The sequence below is a fragment of the Struthio camelus genome, chromosome 5 (genome assembly GCF_040807025.1).
Source record: "Struthio camelus isolate bStrCam1 chromosome 5, bStrCam1.hap1, whole genome shotgun sequence".
Lineage (NCBI taxonomy): Eukaryota > Metazoa > Chordata > Aves > Struthioniformes > Struthionidae > Struthio > Struthio camelus.
The window spans coordinates 26,851,917-26,876,477 of NC_090946.1; the positions used below are offsets into that span (position 1 = coordinate 26,851,917).

Here is a 24,561-nt window from a genome sequence, read left to right on the forward strand (position 1 = left end):
ATTTCTAATGACATTCAAAGGAAGCAGTTGCAGGACATGGGAATAATAGAAGTGGATGAAATGGCTCCCAGCTCACAATGTTTTTTGGTTGTGACACTTGAATTCTTAAGGCTTATGAGAATGTGAATTTGACAGACTATGTAGTCTATTTTTGATACACAATTTAGCAAGTAAAAATAGTTAACTTGCTAGTACATTCTGCATCTACTAAAATTTAAGAGCTGGTGCAGTAGTGTCGTTCTTATCACTTGGACTTTGTTTTCTTCAGTTGCTTAAAGCACGCTTTTCTCTTGATACCTTTTCCATAAAAATCTACTTCCAGCAAACTTGAATCGGTCCGCTATCAGTGCCTCTTTCACAGTTTTAAAAAGGAGCATGTAAGTCTCAAGGTTCCACATATACCATAATGTAAAATTCATAGATCACGTGATCTGGATTCTAGTCTGCTCTGCTGATTTGCTGTGCCTTCTTAGGTAAGTTACTTAACCTGTTTTCCCATTATTAAAATACAGATACCTACCTACCTCACAGGGTTGTTGTGAGGCTTAATTTAGTGCTTACAGTGCTTTTGGCCTCTGGCTAAAAGGTGCTGCAGAAATGTAAAAGTAAATTCTGATGTAACGCACCCTATGATCCCATAGGCCCACCTGTCTATTACCATTTCCTCCATCTCTTTGACTGTTTGACCCATCTTTTAGATGCAGAATGAGTTGAGAATGCTTTTGATGCTCTTGAAGGAACTTTCACTTTGCCAGTTTTATAGATGTTTCAATAGCTCTGCAAAAAGCACTCGAAGTTATCACCTTTTTTCCTTTAGTTTTCCTTGAGAAATCAGCCAATGGAAAATCCTTTTAAGCACATTTATTAATTATGTCCACATATTTGCAGTATTTTTATCAAGATTTTTGCTGTTCCTTAGAATTTTTAGCTCATGTCACTTTAAAGGGAAACATTAATCTATAGTCGTCCGGAATGCATTAGGCCAGTTCACACCACACCTTCTTCGTTGTTGGGCTTATTTCGATATCTCCTTGTCACTTTGAACTGTTGTTGCTGGTAGAGTTTGAGAAGTTATCATAATTAATGGTGTTTAATAAGCACAAGACAGGTGACAAATATCCCAAATCCAGAAACAATAAACATAAAACTCGCAATATGCTTGTAAAGTGTTTGGCTGTTCATATGTATTTTTCGTCTTGCAATTTTTTTTAAGTAAGACTTATGTAACTGCTTGTTCTAAAGAAATGAAACTAGATATAATTGTTCAGATAACTTCTATTTAATATGAACATTTTGAATTTTAGATGTCTTAATAACAAAACAGAAGCTGTATGAGGATTCAGAGGGTGGGAAGGCTTTATATCACCAAGGCTTAGGGTTGATTGTTTTGCATTTCATCATATGCAATACATCAGTATATTTAATTCGTGTAATTCACACTGGTGTGGATACTAGTCAGAATGTATCATTCAACATACTTGTATATGAAAAATGTAAATAAAACCATTTAGAAAAATGATTGTTTTTGTTTAAAATGTTTGTGTTTCTTCAAAGCATTTTCTTCCCCCATTTTACTTTAGTCTGGTTCTGAGTTTGGAAAAAAATTGTGATTACTTACACATACCTACAAAATTATTCTCCTTGGGGAAAAATGGGAACTGACTTCTGTCAGGATGAAGTTGGAGTGATCAGAAGTCAAAGTAAAATAGGCTTCCTGGCTGAGATTCTGTTTAGTAGCACCTTCTCAATTAAAAATAACTGTTGTACGTATCACTAGCCAAACCTTGCACATTTCTCAATGGAAGACGTACCTATTTAAAAAAAAAAAAACTGCTATTCTACCACTTTACTCATAGTAAACTTATACTGTTGAGAAACTGTTGTACAGGTGCTCTGTACGAATATCCATATTGCACATCCTTGACAACCTCAATCTGAGCCTTTAAATCTTTTTGCAGCTGTACTATTTATAATCTTTTCTTATCCACGTGTGGACTTGTTCCATTCCTGTTAATAAATGTTGTTCTGTCTGTGTGGTTATTGTAGACCTGCACTAGAAATTAAATGGAAATTCTTTCCTGTCTTTTCTGCTCAATATGTAAATGCAGGCATGTACATCTTGCATAGTTGCCACGGTCCTACATGCTGTGTAATATCAGAAATAGCTATCCACACAGTTGACATTTGCTTTGTAGTTTCAGAAAATGCACAATACCTAATACTAATGGATTTTTATAGAATTTTAATTTCTGTATTTGTTTGTGAAAACTAACGGATCATGGGAAAGTGTTAGGAAATTTTATTTTTGAGGTGGAAGTGATGCCTAATGAAGAGCTTACTGTGAACCCTCTTCTATAGTGTGGTGTTGTTTTCACGTGAATAAACATGGACTGTTTCCTGTTCTGTCTTATTCTTTCCATGTGCGGTGACAGAAACATTCCTATTATGGATGTTAGTTATACAAAACACTTTTTCACAACGTATTTGAAGTCTTGCTTTCAAATATAATGAAGACAGTGAACACTTCTCATTGTGTGCTTTTTTGGTTGAATTAATGTGTTGATCCTTCTACTGAGGTTTTTGACAGTGGGGAGTACGTGTGTTGGATCAGGTGCAAACTTGAGTCTCTTCCTCTTGTCTGAACCTCAAAGACCCTATAGTAAACAGAGCTTTCCTGTTTGCCTTGTATTAGCTATGGGTTGGTAATCTTAATCTGGATTGATGAGGGAATGATCATTTGAAGTAGACTGTCATGATTTCTCATTCCTTTCTACATCTCTTCTAGCTTCCAGTTATCAGCTGGTCGAGTTACCTGTTATCCTTTCTTCAGACTCTGAGAAGCCTGATGGCTGTGAGAACACTGTTCTGTTAAACTTTATCTATTAGTGCTACTGTTACAAAATGCTGCTTCACTGTATTGACTGCAGAATCTCTTTAGAGTTGCTGCTGTGATGAAATATGGTAGTGTCTCTTAATCTGAAACTTCTGTGAAGCCATGACATCTGTGCTGGCTCTCCTGTGTGCTGTAAGAGTGTATGAATGTTCTTACAGAAGTGTGCATCCGTTTTTACCCCTTATTAGGGTATGCTTTTTCTCACTGATAGTCTAAATGTGACAGATGTTCCATGTCCAGTGACAATTTTAGACTTTTGCGACGGAATGTTATGCAGCTAATGCTGTGAACTTTGATGTTTTTTTTATATAAAACAATTCCAAAGTGAGAATAAATGATGTATATAGTGTGCATTGGTACATAGCTGTGTACCATTGCACAGAAGGCATTCCAATATTAATTTTTGTGGCACATTGTATACATGTAGTTATTTATACATTAAAAGGTCTAACGGTGATTGGAATCTGGTCCCTCTTGGGGCTTAATTGTGGTGTGGTAGTGGCAAACGATCCTAGCACAGAAACATGGGAACATTTCCAGAGTTGATCGGAACTATGGCATCAGAAATGTTTCATTTTAAAGATCAGTATTTTAAGTAAAAAGATATTCTACTCAAATGTAGTTTGTGGACGGTTTTGTCATACTTCTATAGATCCAAATCCTATTATCTCTTGGTATAGGACTATATAATACAACTCACTTTTAACTTGCAGTGTAAATTTTGCATCAAACTAGGTCTGTTCTCTTAGAAGTGGATTCTGCTACATGGTGTGACAGGGACTAGTACTATTGCTTTTCACAGGTTTCAGTGAGCCCATGTTACTGATCTGTTAATGAGAAATTGTTTCTAGTAAATCCTGTAACTGAAGAGCTTATAGACTGCTAAGCTAAAGACTTTAGGAGCTTAAACATCTAAAAACCTCTCTAAAATGGGGAAGGCTAGAATTGTTTGTATGCTGAGGAAGCTTGGCAATTTTATTCCTATTTTCATGCTCATTCAGTGTTTCAGCAAAGTGTGTATGGGGTTCATGCATGTATCTGAATTGCGTAGGCTTTATCAGTATGAGTAATTCAAAACTGTTCCTCTGAATCAACTAATCTGAAAAGGTCAGTCGTGTGATGGATTGACCATCTACTTCATTTGATTCCTGTAGTATGATTATATAAGTAGATGTTTATTCAGAAAGACTTTTCAGTCGAGGTAACTTACACTCCTCAGTTTCCCCATGGTTTACATCAGCCCATGAAACACAGAATGAGGAATACCAATGCATGAAACCAGCTGACAAGAATGGTTTACAAACATTGTGGAAAAAAATTGATGGAGAGAATGAAATAATTTTGGACACTGAAGTATTAACATATTCCTGTAGCAGAGCAAACCTGTACTTAGAGACAGGCTGATACTTTCATATTCATTTATGTGGGAATGAATATCAAATATATTTCTAAAGATACTTTTGAAGTCATGGGTTCGTATTAAAAGGCTAACTTGCAAAATTATTCCTAGTTATATAGTTTAGTACTTCCTTTGTCCAGAGCGGAGCAAAACCTTCAACTTTCTTCTGATGTCATCTCTTCTGGAAGTACAGGTTTTCACACTGCTCTTACTGTTTAAGCAAAATAAAAATAAGAAAAGAATCAGAAATTAGAATGGGTTAGGAACATAGAAATGAGACAGCAGGTGTTCAGTTATGTGCGGGCTGGCTTGCAGATATAAAGCATATGCTGAAGTTAGTGTATGAACTAACGATTTGTACTCAGTGGAACCACACTTACACATAAAATTAAATGTGTTTAAATGTTCGTAGAGTAGTCTAACAGGGAAAAGTACAACTCAGTTGCAGCTGGGTTTTTGTTCCCTTTTTGTTAGGAGGAAAAAGGCAGGTACTTTCATTTATGCCTTGTCAAAGAACTAAAATCCAATAAGGTCTTTCCTTTTTTCGCCTTTGTCTATCTTCTGTTTTTCTCTTGCACAAAGAAAATGCGTAACACTGTTGGTTACAGTTGTGGCATTTTATAACGTATATAAGGATGATCATCCCATTTCCAGTTGAGTTCTCTTTAGTAGCTGGCTTTAGCGTAGAAGAAAAGTTACACTAGTTACTGATTTTTTTTTCACCCCAAAGAAAATAAGAATATGTGTATCTGACCTTTTTTTTTTTTTTTTGACAATAATATTAAATTGGAATTTGAACCACAGTGACTTGTCCTGACTTTTTTAATAGTGATAGCATTTATTTTAAATCTCCTTTCAGGTTATGAAGGAGTGGAAAAGAATGTTGTTTATGGCTTGCTGTCAAATTCTGCATCCCTTCCCCCTTCCATTAGGAGCTTGGTTCCATATATGCATATGTGTTTGCATCAACGAAGTGATGGGTTGGAAGGAACCTGAAAAAATAGCGTACCTTGTATTTCCAAAATTACAAAAGAAAAAATCTTAAAACAACAATCAAACTCACAATTTAAAGTTCACCTTCAAAATTTTGTGGTTTTTAGCTTTCATATGGTTAATTTTAAATATGCTACAGGTCTCATGCCTATGGATTCCATGGGCATCTCTCAAGCTATAGATGTATATTCATGTTTATGGGTATGTATAAACGTGTTTATGGAATAAGGTCACATGGCATGATTCATCTTTTAATAAATCATACAAAATAGAAATCTGAGTGTACCACTCTATCGGTCCAGATTTCAAGTAATCCAAGTACATAACCTATCCGTAGACAAAGTTTTATAGTTATTCATATAACTTACAAAAATAACTAGTGTATAATCCTGAAGTGGAATATATTTAGAGTTACAATAAGCGTCAGGTAACTTTTTGTATTTTATACGGCTTCAGAGAGCCTGAATGCAAAAACATGACTTGATGTAGTATGTAAAGGACTGGGGAAAAACTGAGCTAGATTTCCAGCTTTACTTAGTTGTTTTGAACTCTGCAACCCAGTATTGACCTTCCTTTTTCCTTTTCCTGCTCCCCCATCCTCACACATGCAATTGTGTTTGTATGTGTTTATGGGCAGACTTGGAAATGTATTTGCTGTAAGAATTGTGACTTGATCAGCTATTGCTGTGGGCAGTATCTTGCAACATACCCCTCTTCTGACAAAGAGGTTAGTGAATGGGGGTGAAAGAAAATGATTTTAGACACTTAAGTATTAACGTGCTTCCACCGCAAAACAAACTCATACTGTAAACAGGTTGATATGCTTTTGTATTCATTTATGTGAGAGTGAGTATATTTTTAAAAATATTTTTGAAGTCATGGGTTGAAATACTTGAACTAGTCCTTCTCAAGAAGCTGACTTTGGAGTTTGAGTTCAGACCTGTTTGAATATAAAAAGTGTGCTCCTACTTACCATTTTTTGATGGGAGCAAAAGGAAGGAAGAATCCCTAGAAATTAAATTGCAAAATTTTTCCGAATCGGTTAGCAGTGAAAGTTTTGATACAACCCTTCAATTGCGTTAAGGTACTCTAATCTCTTTTATAGTCATGAATTAATGAATTGTACATCAGAAGTAGAGGAATTTGGCGTGGTGGCTACCTCTGCAACTAAAAATCCTGTGTGTTGTTTCTGTCTGAGCATAAAGGGTGATGCAAATAAGTAATCTGAAGCATCTAGTTTAGGTAGTTAAACACAGAACTAAGAACACCTGGCTCTGGGGGCTTCTCTTTTGGACTTGGTCATGTTTCCTGACCTCTCTATATTGTTTTTTTGTTTTTTATTTAAGGATAAATTTTCTGGTTAGGCAGTTCTTGTAGAGAGTAGGAGACTGAAACGTGACAAGAATGAGCCCAGTTTGTCCAGTGAGAAATGCTATGCTTCAACGGTTGTTTCTCATCAAAGCCTTGTAAATACCTACAGCTATGTATATTCTTCAGCAGAAGAACTTTCAGTCCTCTTCTGCCGTAAGAAAGGGGAATTATTGTTTTACTTAGTTGCTTAAGAATAGCCCAAGGAACTGCTCCTTCCTTCAGGCAGGGAAGAATAGCTCTGTTGCTATTGTTCACTCCCTAAATAACTACAAAAGCCCAATTTAGAGTGGGGAGCAGCTTGTTATTTTAAAGCTGAGAACGGGATGGACAAGAACACAACTCTGTTTGCTATGTTTATGCCCCAGTCAGCAGAAACATGCTTACTAGAGGTAAGGGGAAAACTTCATGGTAATTTTATATAAACTTATGTAATACTCTTATAAATAGTACAAATTCAAACTGTGATGGCAGTAGTTTTTGAAAAGTAGAATTGGAGAAGTCAGTAAAGTGGCTTCAGTAAGTTGCAGAATAGCTGACCCCACTAAAGACTTACAGTTCACCTCTTCCTTGTTAATTTGATAAATAGGACTATTACAGTTAAATGAGGTAGGACACTGTCACTCAATTTTTATGTAGAATAGTGGGTTTTTTTCTACTGGTATCTCTTATGCTTCCAGTTATGTGTTTGAACACCTACAAATAGAAATATTTGTAGTCATTTTCCATCTTTCTGGAACTTCCCTGATTTTTATTAAAAACCCTTTAATTCCAAGACTAATCCTACAACAAAACTTTTTACATCCTAACTGTTGATGAAGAAATCTGGTGCTCTTAACATCACTTAATTATGCTTGTGTAACTGCATGGCTGCTGGTGAAATTGTAATGGTATTGTATTCGTAAAACAGGTACACATTTTGCAGCCTGTAATGTGTCATGGGAACCATTTTGACTTTGGGTTTGATTTGAACTCTCCCTGAAAATTGATTTAGTTATTATCACTAGTTTACTCTAGTGCTATTTTAAGAGTAGTGTCATAGATATGTAGAAGATAAGATTGTAATTACTGCCGCAGCTTGAGATGTAAGAAACCCTTTCCGTGACATTACTATTCTGACGGATAGAATTATGGTAATATAACACTGGTTAGGTTTTCACTTAGTTAAGTGCTGTGCACTTTTATTAACTTGCAGTTAATATAAGTTGAGGATGAGTGACAATAAATAAGTTTACAGCAACAATTGCTTTTGTAATGCATCTTGCTGGTGGAAGTTTGTCTTGCAACTTTATTTGCCATGGTCGTTTCAGTTGCCTCCTCTTCCCTGGAGGGTTTTCCATAATTGGCCTCAGTTTTAGTACAACCAGAATGCTTTGAGAAGTCTACCTGCATAACCTGATAATGTTGACAAGCTTGTATATTAAGAAGCATTTCCCTCATATTAAATTAGAATGGCAAGCTTTATACTGAGAGACTCAGTCTAAAAGATTTAATTTCACAAGGGGAATTTCATAGTTCTAGTACTGACTCACTATGGCTTTGAGAATTGTAAATTCTGTCTGCTTATAAAATTGGGCTAGAAATGCTTACTGTGTGGTGATGATGAATATAATTAACTGAAAGTAAAGTTTATCTATAATTAATGTAAAGTTTCAAACTGACTGGTCTTAAATAGACTGGGATGTATCTTCAAAAGTACAAATGGGTGCCTCTGAAAGCCCTATTAGCCACGTAAATCTTTGTCATCTAAGTACTCTTTTAAAATAGTCTAGTGGTCTGCAAACCGTGATTTGTTGGTACTCAGTTATCTGAACGAATGCTGTGCATACAAGCTTAAAAAGTTTAAAACAGACTAGTGTCAAAGGAATGGCCACCCTGCTGTCAACTATGTTACTTACCCATTATTGTTGCCCACCAGCTACCATTGCTTAGGGAAACAGTTATCAGTATGTTTCTGTTTGAATTTTTCTGTAAATTCAAATTAAGATTAATACGTAAAACTGATATCCCACATACTTTTTTTGTGTTAAAAGTAGATATTAAAAGGGAAGTACTACAGAATTTCAAAATTAGTTGACAGAACTTAATTCATCAGAAATATTTTTGATGGATAAGAGCAGATGCAGGTAAGTTGCTATTTTTGTAATACCCAAAGTCTTTTTCTATTCTTGCTATTCTTTTTTGCTTTTGAAAAATATACAATGACTGTTGCATAAAAACCTCATGTTTTTCCCAAAAAAAAAAAAAAGAAAAAAAAGGCACCAAGTTGGGTATTGCATATTTATTTGTCATCTTACTGATGTTACTTAAATTCAGTCTTACCCCTGGAAAAGTTTGGTGATTTTTTTTTTCCCATTTGCAGATAGTCTAAAAATAAGGTCAATCTGTGTGTGTGTGGTTTTTTAGTTTGTTTTTTTTTTTTTTTAACAAATGAAATTCTGAATCTCTAAATCAATTTAGTTTGGTTGTTTTTGTTGGTCATTGATCTGTGAATCAAATGAAGACTATGCACTGATGAATTGTCATCACTAAACCTGAGTGATAGACTTCTAGCAGTCTGTCATTCCTGCAAAAGCACCATACTCAAGCATCCTCATTGCTCTTGGATTGTGCTTCTGTGCCCCCACCAGGTAGAAATCTTGACTGAATGTTAACGTGCGCTAACTGAATGTTAACGTGCACTAACTGCAAAACCTATGTTTTGTTTTTCTCCCAGGCTGGCAGAGTTGCTAAAATTTGTCTAGATTAAGAATTTTTTTCACCTGTAGGAGCAGTTTGCTGCTAGGATGTATATTGGAGATCAGTTCTCTACTCAAGTGCTATCTGGTTGAGTGAATCACAGAGGCTTCATGGTGATGCTTCAGCATGGTCAGAGTTGTCAAATCTTCCAACTGGATTTATTAAGAACGCTGTGTCACCATGATGATGTACACCAAAAGTGACTGCCAGGCACCATCTTCTTCTAATGGTAGACTAAGGTCTGAATGAGGGGAAATTTACCTCCTTTTTTTAAAATCTTATCTACCTTGCTATGAATTGTATCTTCTCAATTTAGGCAGTGTTTACATTATGTTTTAGTAGTGGTGGTCTGTTTTCTACTTAATGAAATATTTTCTGCCAACGACAGATTATCAGTTAAGCTGCTAATTATAAACCCCTTTTACAAGTGATAATGGTTTGGCATTCTTTTGTGCTTAGAGTATTTATAATCAGACCAAGTGCCACTCAGCATCCTAGCTTAAACCAAGCAAATATAGCAAAAGAGATAACTGACACAGTGTTACATAAAGGAACAGCATCTGTGAGATCCCCCGTGTGCTTCTATGTAAATGACATGTAAGAACTCAGCTGGGATCCTAGATATTATTTTTAAATGCAGTGCTTGAAAATGGGTAGGTGTTTTGCAACATGCTTTAATGCAAGTGCAACCTGAAAGTACTCTGTACTTTTCTACTCAATCTTTGTCTACCTATCAATGCATCTATTTTAGCAGTTAAAATAAAGTCTTCTAGAACTGGATCAAATAATTAGCTTGCTTCAGTCTACTGAAGAGACTTTTTTTTATGAAAAAGTTTTGAACTCTTTACTCTGGTTTAACCGGTTATTTCAAAAAAGCCACAAAACCCTCAATTTGGGGGATGAGGGAAGAAATACCAAGTTGATTGTATCTCTGCTGTCTCAAAGAGCAGTTTCTTGGAATATGTCCAGGTCTGCATGGACAGATGAAATATGTCCAGGTCTGCTTGGACACCACTTCTGGGTTGCAAGGTGTGGAAGCAAACTCGTTTTTCACTGTGGAAAGCAACAGAAGGAATAAGGTGGTTATTATCAAACTGTTCATTACTGAAAAGAGACTTCAGTTGCTCAGAGTGCTCCCAGGCAAGGGGGCTCTAATGACTAGCTGCGTTTCTCTGTTCTGAACAGGCATAAGTAAAAGTAGCACTTGCATTTTTAGTCACTATGCAAGTTTTTCTTTCTATCTCATGGGTCAAGGCTAACCTTTCTTTAGCAAGTCCAGGGATTTACCTGTACTATTATAATTTCATTATCCCCAAATGCAGGTGGTGTTGGCATGTTCATGTATGAAGATTGCTACCTCAACTGAGGCTTTGCTTGATGGAGCTATTTACAATGCATGGAAACCACTAAATGGCTCCTCCTTACAACACAGCTTCATGCATGTTTTGTTATTTTATATCCACAGAGCTTCAGCTTCTACCAGTCTGAAAATGCTTCTAGTACAAATGAATTATTTTTAAGAACGTATTCTCTTCAACTAAAATGAGAATTCTCTAATTCAGAGGCCTCCTTCCCTGAATTGCTAGGAAGATAAATTGAATTTTCTCTGTTGGTAAGCTGTGACTGGTCTTGTTTTCACACTATTCAAGTTGAAACCATGAGCTGGGGGGGAATGGCACTTAGTTCCAAAGGCACGCAAACAAGCTCGTCGTAAACAACCTTCAACAGTAGAGACAAATGAAGACATTAGCAATCCACTGTCCCAAGATAGAAGTCTTGTGCATACTAAATCTTTGAATAATTACTATTATTTTTAGTTCCTAAAACTATTTTAGTTATTTTTACCACAGTGGCTAATGAATGCAACTCAAAGCATCCTTTTTATGAGAAGATGTATCTTGTTCCTAAGCTCAAAAAGGTTTTTGTTGTTGCATGTAAATGGGGTTATGATTCTTTTTTTACTTCTTGCTCTGTTCAGTTACTTTGACTCAGGACCATCCTCTATAGCTCAACCCCAAATCTTTTCTCCTATAACATGCATTCTGAAAAGAGAAATGTGGAGGTTGGTCATTGAGTTACACTTTTTATGGTAGCCCTTTCAGTATAAAAAGGCCTATCTCCATCTTCTTGATCTTCTTAATGCTTTGTTCAGTTTTTCACAGAATTGCTCTAAGATGCATTTCGTCTTCCATAAACTTTAGAAGTGTGTGAGTATGGCAGGGGGGGTGCTGGCATGGAGCTCTGGAAGTTTGCCACATTTAAGATATGGCAGTAGATGCTTTAGAGCTATGTTGTTTTAAAGCCTCAGTTTTATGGGAGATAATGTTGGCTCATTAGACACAAATTCTTTGGCACCGAGTTTTTGTACTTAGGTGTGTATGTCAGTCGGGGAACGTCTAATCTCTCTTATTCTATTCTATTAATCTCTGCAGTCTTCTCAGAAAAATAACCTACCAGCTAAATGTTAGAACCCACAATAGAGAATTTAATTAACCTCTTCCTCCGTTTTTGCTTTTCCCTGTCTGTTCTTGCATCAGTGATGCTCTAGTCTGTTGTAGACATAAAATTATGTCTCATATAAAACGGGCCTTTAATGCCAATCTTACATTTGTAGTATTCTAACATGGCAGGAATCTACTCTGAGCACCAAAACATCACACTAACTTGTTTTTTACTGTTCCATGTCTAGTTCATCAAGATTTATTTTTACATAAGTTCAACACTGGTCATTTTTCAATCAAAGTGTTGTATCAAATTTAATTTGTGAATTTAGGCTGATATGGACAGGTATCTGGATATCTGTTTTAGGTTAATTTAGCTGAAGTCTAAAGAACAGGTTTGTAGGAAGCTGAAACAGGTCATTTTTAAATGACTGCAAATTTTTTGGTAAGGTCTTTGGTGATGTGTGGCCTTACGTTGAAAAAGTGATAGTTTATAATATCTCAGTTGCTTAATAGTCAGCCTGCTATTGCATGCCTCTAAACAGCTCTGGTAATTCTTTCAGCTTCTATTAATAAGAAACTTAAATTGAAAATATATACCCTGAATCGGTTATGCAAGTGTTAAGTGTGTTCTCCATATGTATACACACAAATACTTGTGCCTGTTTGTAAAAATAGATGTACTTGCTACATGTTTACAGGCAGACTACAGATTACATCATTTAAACTTGTCAAGTCTGAATTGGAAATACTTTTCAGTTCGTGTCTATTCGTTCTTCTTTAGATACTATCTTTTAGCTTACGTGTTTGCCCCTAACTTCTGTTATTTCTTCTCTATAAATTGAGATAGGTGAGGGAACTGGGATGTCAGTTGTATTCCTTCTGTCTCTGTTCTGCTAGGCTACAGGTGCTTGACTTTCTGAACGGCTTTTATAAGAGGCTTTTATATTTCATCTTTTTCATAAAATATGAAATAAACTGTAAATGCACTTACCTAGCTGCATATGAAATGAGAGTTAACAAATGACACTTATTATATTGAAATCTAAAGTCAAAGAGCAGCTCTTCTCTCTGCTAGCCAGATACTGATGAATTTCAGTTAGGAACAATGCTGTAAACTTGTGAAGATAATTGTGCAGTTGACCTAAATGAGCTGTAATACTATTGTCCTCATCACACTGAGGGTATTCTTTTGGGGGAGGGGGGGGCGAGGGAGGAAGAAGTAATTTGCTAAGATCACATAAGGTGCAAGTTATTTTGATTTTACCTGTAATATTAAAGACCTCAGTGTAAAGCTAAAAAACTCTACCGGTAAAAATGTCACCTCCATAGCTTTCATTTCTAAAGCATGGGAATGTGTAATTTGTTTTTTTATTTTCCCACTTGAATGCGTCTCTACTTATGTAGCCAATTACTAAAGTGTAAAAATAGCTTTAGTTATCTAATCACTAGTATCTTTTAGATTTAAAAGCAGCTGTAGATACATTTTTGTTTATCCTGTTTCATGAATAAAGTGACTTTGCCTATAGATGCCTAGCAGATTTAAATTTCACTTTTGCGGGCATCAATTTGAAGTGTAACAAGGAGAGAGGCCCCTTAAACTTACTATGTTTAAGGGAAGAAAGCAGTATAGGATTTAAATATCCTAGAAATGTTTTTAATGCGCTAAGCGGTCTGATTAGTCTATGAAACATGGACTTTTTTCTTCTCTAACTACTGATTTTTCAAATACAACCTTTCCTTTTTTAACACCATAGGTGAGGCTTTTCAGTAACTGATAATATGCGTTCTCAGAAAGGAATCAGTAGAGAAATTTCTTGGTTTCTAACAGTCATATGAAGGATTTTGTTTAAGGTGGCTGTCTGTATTCAACTGGTAAATTCATTGCTGTGCAAAAAACTGCTCAATCATTAGGTTAATCTTGTGTTTGTGCGGTAGATTGTTTTCCTAGTTTAGTAAATGACAGACAAGATAAATGTTTGATCATGATTTCTTAGGAAATCCTTGGCAGAACCAGGATCTGAACTCACATCCCTCCCTTATAAGATTATTTTGCAGCGTTGCAGCTAAAGGGCACTTGGTTGGTTTTTCGTTTAAGGCTATGGTGTAATGCAGTGCACATGTTGTCAACTGCGAATTCAGAAGACAAATGTTACGTAGTGAACAAGCTGCAGAGAATTATTTGTGCATGAGCTTTATTCTCCACTGTTAACTTTTAGATTTCTGATTTTTAATGTCCTGTGATGTGACAACCGTCTTCCATGATTGAACATTAGAGCTCTTAGACAGCTTTGGAGACTTGGGATCAATCTGATGGTTTTAAGAACAGTTATCTATTTGCCTCTTGGCCGTTTTTGCAACAAATTATTGGAAAATGGTTGTTTATATTTCGGCCATCTCACTGTCTCCTCATGCATCGTTGCTGCATCACTGTAATTTAGATGTAAACTATAAGAGATGACAGGTTAAGAACAAATTCTCCCCTGCTAACAGGCAAAAGCTGGTCTTGTATTATCATTGTCATTTATCGTTCATAAGAAGATTATGCTGTAAGATACAGTTATGTCTTGTAGCGCCATCACGGTGACTTGTGTTTCTTTTCATTAGTTCAAAATAGCTCGTTTGACTGTCTTTATTTTTGGGAGAGCCTTTATTTAGGAGAGTTTTACAGTGGAAAATGAGGGGAATAAATACACGATGCCTGGATAAATTTGACCATTTTTAAGGGGGCAGTGGTTCTCTGTCTAGTCCTAAGTCTTAGTCTAAAAGGCCTTTGATATGGACTGTTATCCCTTTTTTGCTAACTCAGTGTGGAGATGGAAAGCCTACTCAGTTTAAAAGAACTTTACTAGCTTCTAGATGTATTGCTTGCCTTTTTTTTTTTTTTTTTAGTAGATGTTCAGAGTGCCCTCTACAAATAGGAGATCTGACTGAAATACTAATTTATTCTGGTATATTGTGACCCTATAATCTTAGTGCATGGATGGAAGGCTATTAAAACCTTCCATCCAAAAATTATGATTATTTGATAACTTCATTCTACAAAAATTAATTTCTGAAATAGTGTAAATCACAATATGAAACATTGTGCTGTAGTTGTCAAACCCATCCTCTTTTCTGCACTTTTCTTTTGTGCAAGCATATTTGAAATGAATATATCAAAACTGTTTCTAGGCTCGAAATGGATGTAGTGAGAAGTCATGAAACTATAAACAAGTAACATAGTTAATGGGGAACTTAATGCCCCTAAAAGTGTCCATTTTTCTCATTTGTATCAACTAACCTCATAGAAGATAATCAACTTGTTACAAACATTGCCTCCTTACTATCCCTGAGATATTCTGAGGATACAAAAATCAAAGGAAGAGTGACTATTTTAATGAGCTGTACTTAATGGTAATAAGCACTAATTTCCTGTAGTAATCAAAAGCAACTAGAAGATTTTAAACTAAGGATAAGGTGACAGCATTAGTGTGTGAGACACGTAGCGAAGCTATTGCCTTTTAATTTTATTTCTGCTAAATAGTGTCCAATATGTCCGATTCCATTGTCCTTGCTGTGAGACTGTTTGCTTATAATCTATGGTCGGCGGACAAGTGAGGTAGTTTAGTGGAGTTTACGAATTGAGGATCTCCTAGCCCAATGAGACAGGCCAAATAAAATGGATCTTTCATATTTTGGTTTTATGCCTACATCTTAAATTAGCTTTTTAACTTAAGTAACTTGTCCAAGAGATAAGGCAGCAAGCCATTAATTCATCTTGCTGCATTCTGTCACAGTAAAAGATTATCTTACTGTCTGTGGGTGCTGTATCTACCTTTGAGTTCTATAAATTTGTTTCTCTGACAGTTAAACCAGTATAAAATTAATTCTAGGCTGAAAGGCACTCTTTCTTTGTGAAATGGTAAAATTCCTAATAACCACAAAGGATATCAGTAGATCTGCCAATTGATATTAGAGAACCTGAGAACAGTTTTCTCAGTAATTTTGAGTTTTCCTACTGCTTTTATAATAAAGACATCCAGAAATAGGAATGAGAAACAGAAGTGAACTAAAGTACATAGAACAAAAATCCATACGTCAGGAAGGAAGCTGGGAAGCTTGCAGGAGTGTGGATGTGTCATCATATTTTATACTGTTGATCTTGAAGTGACTTAAAGTGAGTATGAAGAAATGACAGCTGCAGGGCATGATGAAATTTGAGTTTTGAATGAGATTTTCAGACAAACTGAGATGTAGGCATGGAGTTAAATCTGTCTATAAAGATAAGTGGAAAATAGAAGGATGCATCTGTAAATAATTGCTCCATGTAGATAATAGTATATTAAATTTGATAATGGGCAAATCACCTAAACAAAAAATGTAGTGATTTTACTGATTTGGAGAAAATACTAAGGAATGGGTATGGGTGGGAAATCACCATACATAAAGATATATTGTACAATAAAACATAAACCTAAGAACCAAAGAACACTCTATTTTCCTTTATTTGGAAAGCGGATTGGAGTGAGTTGCTTAGACTTCTGATGAACAAGTACAAAGTTAGATATTATTACAGAAAATAGGCTGGTACATAAGCAAGACCCAAACACCTAAGACAAGTTCTTAGTTTTTTGAATGTTGCTGAGAAGAGGATATGAAATATATAGGTAGGAGTTCCTGGCGCTTTTAGTTAAATGCGTGTGTCTGTAGGCTGCTGTAATGTTCACAAGCAAATTCAGAACATGGAAGTGGGTGATTTAGCTGAGTCAAGTGAAATCGATGAATAAGGACAGTTTCTCAGAATGACAATATGAAGGGACTAAAGGCAAAAAGTGAGTAAAAGATAACAGAAATAAACTAAAAATGTTTAAACAAGGTGGAAGGAATTGATCAAAACTTATATACAAATTGTTTAAGAAAAGTAACTACTAGCAATGTAGTCCCGTCATTCTCTAATTAGGAAATACTTGTTTCCATCTGCCAAGTATGGTATGAATACAGACATAAAAAGGTGCTTATTAAAGGCTGTCTCAAAACATGATTAGTGTAGAGGAAGCTGCCTCATGATTTTACAATAATGAATTTTGGAAATGGAATAAGAAGGAAAAAAGCTAGCAGTGCTTCTTTATTAGGATGTATGTGTTTTACCTATACAGCAAAGATGTTTGGCTCGGTAGGTCAAGGTAATACTAACAGGTAAAAGACATTTAGAGATGCAGTTCTCTTCAACTTCTCTGCAGGTTTAAATTTCATAGGGCTGGGAGTAGTGGATAACTGAAGCTTTTTTTATTTTTTATTTTTTTAAAGAATAATGTAGAGTATATTTTTCCCCATCATGTTTTTTCCAACTCAAAAATGGTTGTTTCTTAAAGTTGTGGGTTTTTTTTTTTTTTTGGTAAAGTTCAGGTCTGGAAGAAGGAAAAGGAAATGTTCTGGAAAGGACATAAAACATACAAGCAAAATAGAGATAGCAACAGGAAGGAAAGGGAAATATACTTGAGAAACTGCTTTTTTATTTTTGTAATCCATGTTAAAAAGGAAGAAGAGACTGGCATAAATGAGACATATACATTACATCAAAGATAAATAAGATATTGAGTGAATCAATGATTGCAATTCAGTGCCATTTCCCAACTAGAGAAATCATTTAATACTTTTTTTTGTCACCACAAAACTTTTTTAAGGCTGCCTGTAAAGAAGTAACAGGACACTGTGTTTAGCGTCTTGACTGTGGTGCCTGAAACCTGTACTAGCTTTTCAAGGTACTAACATGAACAAAGTGCTTCACTGTAGGACCAAATGGCCAACATTTCTTTGGAAGGAAGTAAAGACAAATGATAGTCTTAAAGACTTGTCTATATGTGGAAATTAATTCAAATTGAAATAAGGTGTGAACTAAAGCACAACTGCATAACTCCGTCTCTGAGCTCTCTTACTTCTCTGTGAAGTCCTTGTTCTTCTTTAGATGGGGTAGATAGTTTCTTAGTTTCTTAATATTTCCAAACTCCATTCTTAGCGGCAAAGTTAAGTTTCTTTATTGTGAGCTATTCATCATTCTCTTCACTTGTAAATCAAACACTGTTTTCTGTAAATTTGTTCAATGAGGTTATGTCCAGATTCTCAATTCTTGTATTGTTACACCTCTAGATTGCAGACAGCTTATACCTAAGAATATTACATTCAAATGTTTTTCTGAATTATTTTTCTTGATGCATCTGAAATGTAGAATTGTTTTTTATCTAGCAAACAAAAGGACATTTCCTACACTGGATTTTGTATTAAAATTTATAATTATTTGTGTAGTTTTTTTCTTAAGAATGATTCAGCTGTGTTTCCGATGGAACATTTGTTATATAGAAGTATTCAGACTCGCATTTCACAATTTCTTCTCTTGCACTCTTCTCTGCTCTTGAGCCCTCTCCCTCATGACTGCAGGAGCAGACTCGGCTGGTTCCTGAAGCTGGCTCAAGTCTCCCCTTTCCTCCCTTTCCTTTCTTGATTAATCCAGTTTGTGTCCACAGTTTCGGAAATAGTCATTTCAAGTTTTCAATCAAGCATTTTTATAATTGGTTGGGGGTGGTGATGTTTAATGTGGCGATCTCTCCATTTAGCCTGCTGCCTTTGACAGGAGAAAGATGAGTAGAGTTCATTAGCCTGATGGGGTTATGTGCTTTGATTAATTGTTCCTGAAGGCTTGGGGGTCATGAGGTTATAATGGCAAGTCTTACAAAATCAGTGAGAAAGTGTGGAGTGAGAAAATCCCTCTAGCTCTGTCACTGTCCAGACCCAATTTCCCATTGTAACTTTGCTCCCTTTAGGAAATGCTGCCATTCATTTCCTAATGATGACTTTTTCTGTAGACAGGGCCTTGTTTTGCTGTTTTTCCTGTCTGTAATCTGAAAGAAGTGATGTGGCCCAGAATTAGGCTATGAAAAGTTAAAGTTTTCGCTAGCCACCCAATAACTGGCCATTACCCTATTTATGTGTATAGGGTATTAACTGGTGATTAGAGTTACAGAATTACGGGTCCTGTTCCCTAGTTTAAACAATACTCTTAATTACTGCACAGTTGACTTATTTTTAAATATTGTGTGCAGATTCAAAGTATATCTAAATATGAAGACAAATACGTGACAGTATATGTGATTCTTTTGTTAACTGGGAAACAACTATGAAAGGCAAAAATGGTTCTGATCAGAAAACAGACTGCAAAATGGTGGGGTTTTTTATTTATTTTTTATTTTTTACTCCACGCTGTAGCCATCTGTATAGAAGCTGTGACTGCATCTTGTAAGGAGACTGTTTTTCAAGTGACCATAAATCTACTGTAAAGAGTATGACTTGACTCTTAAATGTTGATGCAATGCCATGGTTGTGGAAACTCTAGAAATAATACATGTAGTAGTAGTTGATGACATTTGATTTAGAGTAAGTTTAAGGGACTTTTGGAATCTCATTTTATGACAGACTTTCAAATCAAGACAAATTGCACCATTCTGAGTGAAAATGCTTAGAATGTCATCTTATGCATTTTGAGAAATTTACTTTCCCATACTCTGCGTACTGCAGCTCCTCCTTGCAATCTTTTCTAATAGCAAAATAAAAACTGCATTTTCACAAGGAGAATCAAAACTTGGGGATTCGATTCTCCTGAAAACTGCAGAACTGAATCTTTCAGTCCTTCATATCCGATACAAATTGTAGCAAAATTCTACGTTACAAAATGACATCTGTAATTATATGCTAACTTTTTTAATAGAGGATTTCATTGATTTGACCTTGAAATATTTTGCATAAATGAAATATATATGCTTTGTTAATGCAGCATACATCAGGTAACTCTTGCATTAAAAGGTTATCCAGGCAGTTATAATCCTGCCTCCTTGGGTAGTGACCACACAAGAGTGTGATGTTACTCCAGTATATTTGTTCTGCTGACAGGTTATAGCATTTCAGCTGCATTTCACGTACTTTAAGAACAGAGTTTGGTTTGCTATCTACAGAGTTAACTGCTGTTATCTGACCTGCATGAAGTGAGTTTGTCATATTAAGGGCTCGTACAATTAGTCAAGAGATTTGCCTTCCACTGACTATAGCAAAAGTACTGAACGTGCTAAAGACTGGAGGATGAATTAGCTTGTTACATGTACTTCATTCTTTCAAACGTGAAACTTATTTGAGAGACACTGAGAGGCTTGAGCTCCTTCAGTCCAAGCAGTATTTGTTCCACAGATAAAGCGAGAATATTCTTTCTGCCAGCCCAAAACTTTATTTTGGGAACTGGTACAAAAATGTAAATGTATTTTACTTCATAGACAGTTTAATACTAGTAGCGACCCTAATTACATCCTACCACGCTTGACAGTGAGTATTTGGTTATTAAAAAGAAAAAAACATGGTATAAAAATCAAAGTGTAAAAAAAGAGAAACAGTTGGTGCAAATGGATTTCAGTAGTGATGAACTGAGGATAGTCTGTTTCTCTTCCCTTAGAAAGAATAACTTTATAATTACATGGTGTTTAATCATCTGCCTGTGTGACTGAGTTGTAAGAGTGAACTCTCTTCGCTTAAAGCAAGATCTCCAGAGCGTACATGTTGTAAACGCTAGTTGTAATTTTGTACTCTGAGGCATGTGTAGTGTATATTTTTTTAAAGTGATTACAGGTGTTACATACATGGTATTATTTGATAACAAAACCATATTTTAGGAAACAATAGTTTTAAAAATACCTGTTACTATGAGCTAAGTCCTTAGGAAGTTAACACTAGTGCTGCTGTAGCTTATTTTCTGCTGTCGCCCCTTTTTCCCTGCCCAAGTCATGCAGGCCAGGCACTAGGGCGGTCGGAGGGAGCACCAAGAGCTGCCCTCGGGCCCCTCCTGCAGGCAGCATCAGAGAGTTTTGGAGAGTGGTGCCTGGGAGGGGAGTAAGGTGGAGGACAAGCATGTTTCCTCTCACTGGGGTGAGAACAGTATGGAGCTCAGCTGGAGACAATACATGAGGAAACATTAGGTTTTCTGCTTGGAGAAAATTTGATTTTTCCCCAGAAGATATCCACTGAAAAGGAGAGGCAGCTGGGATATAGAAGTAGGTGAGACATAAAAGTAGGAAACGTGTGAGAGTCAGCATGGCAGAAAAAGGTATGCTCGTCCTTACGGCCTCTGTACTGGCCTTACTTTCTTAAGAGCCTAATCGAAAACAAGAGACACAGGAAAGGTTAAAGTAAGACAAGCAAACTTGTTAGGCTTGTAATTGTCTGGCATTATACAACACAAGTAGTCTTAAGTTGGTAGATAAATAAAATCATTTTCTTTGCATAATCATAAATGAGACACATGTCTTTTAATAAGGCTATTAAAAACTGTGAAGTGCAATGTAATTTATGGATTAAATTTTGCCCTTGAATGCTTGTGAAGGTCATTATTGGGAACTATGTTGTGTATCCTGGGAAGGAATTTGACCTTGTTGTGAAGTCATCTTGTACAAAGCATGTACAGTGGTGACTTAAACTTCCTATTGGATCATCAAATTTAAAATGAATTTTTCAGCAAAATAAGAGGATTAACTCATTCTTATAGACAGAGGAAGGTGCCCACAGGTATCTTTTACTACAGAAGCATCCGAATATAGCCAGTGAGATCAGGTGGTCTTTGTTTAGCCTTCAAAGTTGGAGGGGAAAATGTATTCGTATGTACCAGTTTCAGCCTAGAAGGATGATATTCCTAACCTCATTCTGTAGCTGATGGACTGGTGATAGAGACACTCCTATATGTTAGCCCCACCGGGGGGGGGGGGTGGGACCCAGCTTTCCATGTCCCGAAGAACCTACCTTCTGAATTAAAGCAGAACCACAACAGAGAATAAGAGAACAGGAATACAGGCAGCTTGAGAAATCGAGGCAGTCTATTACAAAGGACACGTGTGGTTCAGTTGTAATATTTGTCTTTACAAATACAATATTAATACAATATTGTATTGTATACAATAATTGTATACAAAAAATACAGTATTAGTATTGATCCTTTAACTCTTGTCCACGTTTGATCGCTATTGCTGTGTCTGTGGCAGGAAGAGCACCCAGTGGGATACAAACATGCGAAGGCAAGCGGAGGAGGCAGGTAGCCCCCTCCGACCCCATCGCAGGCTTTCCCCATCCCTGGCGTGGCCCGGTGCTGGGGGCTGTGGGAGGCTCATTCACAAGTGGTGAGCCAAGAAAGGCCAAGCAGCTCCTGCGAGAGAGGGCTAGCGCTGTTCCCTCTGGCGCTGGGGGCTTAGCGGGAACTCAGGGAAGTAAGAGACGCCCCACATCTGGCCAATGTTGCTTTGTTTGTTTGCTTTTTTGGACAATTTTTTTATGCTGACAGTCTACAGCCTCTTAACTTCATTGGTACCAAGATTTCACTAACAAGCGAATTTTCAGATGTTAGTGTCAGACTACTTGTCAATTGGCTGTTGAAAATGAGAGAGATACATAACACTGAATTGAATTCCAAATGTGAATAGCAGTTTTTCATGCCTCTGGTAATTCATGTAAACATGTGTTGCTCTTTGAGTCAAAACACATGCAGATAAAGAATACAGATAAAGAATTTTTCGTGGCAAAATATTTTAATTTTCAAGGTCTTGAGGTAAAAATTGGTTCACTGCAAGCATGTAATCTAATTGATATGTAATTTCTTGTGCTCAGTCTTTTGATGGTGACAGTGCCGCCACACACTAATAAAAATGCACTAGTAAACCCTCAAGTAGGATTACTGCACACCTACCTGATATAACATAAAATTACTGAGATCAATCTAGGTCACTTCTGAGTAATAGATGTCTTTGGGCTCTTATTTGATAAGGGGCAGAGAGATGGGATAAACAGGCAGACAGCATTGCTGGCTTATCAGCTATGGCTAATAATTCTCTTTGGCAGGATGCAAAGGACATGCAAAGCTTTTGTATGTGGCTGAACCTGGAAGGCAGACCAGTTTCTGCCCTGCCTGCTTACAGCTGTTACTTTTCTGAACATGTACGAGTTAGTTTTTGATCTTGTTCTTAAATACCTGCAAACTGATGATCAGTGGCAAAGCTATAGGCTAATTTTACTTCATTTTTGCAAAAAAAAAAAAAAAAAAAAAAAAAAGATTTATGCTGTCTCCAGGGGATTGGGTGAAGCTAAATCACCTGCTTAGATCTTTTTTTTTTTCCCCCAAAGGCAAAACAAAAAAGTGTTTCTGCTGATCTTATTGAAGATTTTAAATGAGCAAATACAAGCAAACAAAATGCAGACAGCTGCACCTTGTACTAGACATACAAAATAATTTATTGGTCCTTTCCTGTAGGATAAAGGGAGTTTTCAGGGATGGAGCAGGACCTGTGGGCCAAGAGCACTTGCTCCTTAGCGAGAGCGGTGTCCTTTTCACTCTACTCTAGGAGGCGCTAAGGAATTTGAAATGCTGCTCTTACTGTCAAAAAAGGATGAAGTGAAAATGGTAGATGTCCTTCTCCGACTTTGCAGTGGAGGAGAATTTTAAAACATAAGAAATTACTCTTCTTCAGCTAAAACCAGGACATGATCAGACTGTGTCCCTGAAAGACTTCTGTCCAAGAAACTGTAAAATCATGATAAAGGCTCTTTAAAATATGCTCATATCATGAAAAGCTGTGAAAAAGTGGAAATAAGATACTCACTTGTGCTGAAACCGTGTTAGGTCAGTATATCTTATTGCAGAGATTACAGATGTTCTCTGTAGCACAGGCATGTCCTCCTTCTAACTTATTTTAGTTAAATATTAATAGATTGCTTGTCAGAGCAGTGTTCTGAGTCAGTCCGTTCTGCAGTTAACTGTCTTTTAACTGAGCAACTCGAAGAGGATGTGTTACAGAGGTGCAGAAAGAACGTGTGGAAATCTTGTGCACAATATGTGAGATACTTAGGCTTAACTTTCTGAAAACTGGATTTTGTGGAATCATTTCAAACAGTGCAGGTTCCAGTTTGGAAGCATTACAAACACAAGGCAAAGCTTGTGTGGTACAAGAAAATCTCTTCCATTAAATTGTTTCTGCAAAGCTTATTTGAATTGTCTCATTCTTGATAAAGCTTGCTATGGTTGAATTGCATTCTCTCTGCTCAGGAGTGAGGAAAGCTGGATTACTTTGGGAGTCTCCACCGCAGGGGTGTTTGCAGGAACGTGCGTACGCTAGTGTAGAAACTCAGGAAAGATAACAATGGGAGCAAGTGCACTGTGCGGTAGGGCAAACGTTTATCTTGGGCCTCCTGCCAAATAAACGGTGTGCTTCCTACAATTTCACATACAAATGCTCTAATTACTTCAAAATGAGAATGGTATAAAGTATGATGACACGAATATTTTGTGGTGGAGGGTGCTGTTTGCTTCATGCTCTTCAGGGGAAGTGAAAGGCTTTTGGAGCTTTTCCTGTGGTGGTTTCACACCAAAGTGAAAACTGAATCCCCTTAATAGGCAAAGAACAATGAGATTTAAAAGGGAATTTTGACATTTACAAACAAAAGGCAGCACAGAGAGCGTAAGCAATGTTTATTTCACTAAAGGGTTATTATTTCAAGCAGATAAGCGTTTTCTAGATGGTTTTGTAGATTTTCTTTGCTGCTTTAGGGTGTATCGCTACAGATGGCCTAGTATGGGAATATAACTTGAGCTAATATATGCATGAAGAGTTGTGTGTCAGATCCTCTGAATCTGTCTCACGCTCTTCTGTGTCCTATCTGAAAGGCAGCTTATT

General features: G+C 36.4%; 1 protein-coding gene across 1 annotated transcript in view; it reads left to right on the forward strand.

The window, feature by feature from the left end:
• Positions 1-24,561, forward strand: part of CSTF3 (cleavage stimulation factor subunit 3) — a 57,307-nt gene that overhangs the window by 14,064 nt on the left and 18,682 nt on the right. The gene's annotated exons all lie outside the window — the stretch shown is intronic.